Source organism: Mastomys coucha, unplaced genomic scaffold (genome assembly GCF_008632895.1).
Source record: "Mastomys coucha isolate ucsf_1 unplaced genomic scaffold, UCSF_Mcou_1 pScaffold21, whole genome shotgun sequence".
NCBI classification, from domain to species: domain Eukaryota; kingdom Metazoa; phylum Chordata; class Mammalia; order Rodentia; family Muridae; genus Mastomys; species Mastomys coucha.
In genome coordinates, this window is record NW_022196904.1 from 149,245,667 (window position 1) to 149,247,672 (window position 2,006).

Sequence of the window (2,006 nt, forward strand, 5' to 3'; positions counted from 1 at the left end):
ATCTTTAGGTTGCAGTCAGTTTCTGGAAGTTTGAGGTTACCTGAGAGTAATAGACAGAGATGAAGTAGAGGTCTATAAAAGACAAAGCCATTCAAGTTCTTTGAGAAAATGTATCGATATGGAAATTAGTTGATGGATAAATGGGCCGATGGACCATTAGTTGAAGTTGTGATAGGGTATAAAGGTTTGAAGTTCAGTCAGCTAAACCAAAAAGTATAGTGACAATTTTGATTTCTTTTTAAACCTAGAAATATTGTAAGAATGTGTTCCCATTTTAATCCTAGGTGTGGAATATGGGGCTGTTTCAAATATCCACAGCAGCTGACTATGATTTGCCTAGTGCTCTAGTAGAGTCATAATTTTGCCATCTGCAGATAGTTTTTGTGAATGTGTAATATTTGGAATTCTGAAGGACTTTTCAGAGGATATGTAAATGCTAGATCTCTGATAGAAGGGACTGGATGGCTGCTTGGTGGTTGGATGCTGTTAGTGGCTGCTGGATGGATGCTTGGTGGTTGGATGCTGTTAGTGGCTGCTGGATGGATGCTTGGTGGTTGGATGCTGTTAGTGGTTGTTTGTCAGATAGCTGTGTACAAAGAGACAAAAAGACAAAAAGAAGAAATTAGGTATCCTGACAGCAAAGATTAAACTTGTATCAAGTTCCTTGATATTGCTAATCATCAGAAAGTAGTCTACTGACATCATGGCCCATTTTCCCCTCTATCCTTTATTTATTTATTTATTTATTTATTTATTTATTTATTTATTTTTATTTTTTATGTTTTTGGCTTTACCCTAGAGTTAAGAAGTTAAAATGGAAAAGAAATAGGACAGAAGAAAGAAAGGTGGAAGAAAAAGAAAGAACCCACAAAGTAGCCAAAAGTTTGGCTACAAAGAGCTGTACAGTCTGATAGAATGGCCAATTAATACAAATAACATTTTCACTTTCTCCTTCCCTCCCTTCTTTCATTTTCTGTTTCCCCTTCCCTTCTTTTCTATCTTCTTTCACATTTATTTCTTTGAGACATAGCCTTGCTATGCTACTCAAGCTGATTTTGAGCTCATGGTACTCTGGATAGTCTACTTGGTAGCTGGAATTACAAACATAGGATATCACATTCAACAACACTTAGATGGTGACCACTTGAGACATGGCCAGTCCAAAAGGAAATGTCCTTGGACATAATGCAAAAACCAAACAATCAAACAAACCCATCTTTTCATATTGATTATATGTTGGAATGGTAGCCTCTGGATAAACTGGGAAAATTAGATACATAATAAATTTCATATTTAAATTTTTTTTAAAGTATGGGTTGTTGGACTGGAGAGATAGCTCAGCAGTTAAGAGCACTTGGTGCTTTTGCATAGTACCCAGGTTCAGTTTCCATCACTTACATAGTGGGTCACATTCATCTGTAACTCAAGATGCAAATGATCTGATACCCTTTTCTAGCCTGTGCAAGTACTATGTGCATACAGTGCACTTACATGCATGAATTCAGGCAAAACACACACATACACACACACACACACACACACACACACACACACACAGCCTTTTTAAAATGTGGCTATGGAAATGACTCTGTAGGTAAAGATCTTGTTGCTTAAGTGTGAGAAACTGAGTCCAGTAACCAGAACCCATGTAAAATCAGATGTGCTAGTAATCTGAACAATTCAACCAAGAGATGAGTGGTGAAGCCAGGAGAATCTCCAAAAGCTTTCCGGTCAGATAGGCTGGTGAACACAGTGAGCAAGAGACCCTGTCTCAAAAAACATAGGAGGTGAAGACTGACACTGGATTGTCCTCAGACTTCCACATGTACACTGTGGCATGTGCATGCCCATTCTAACACATGTTCACACCCATACCATATACCATACACAAATATATCACACACACATACACCACACACACACATAGCATACCTATACACATATACCACTCACATACATATACCACACATATATACCATATATACCACTTCTACACATATACCATA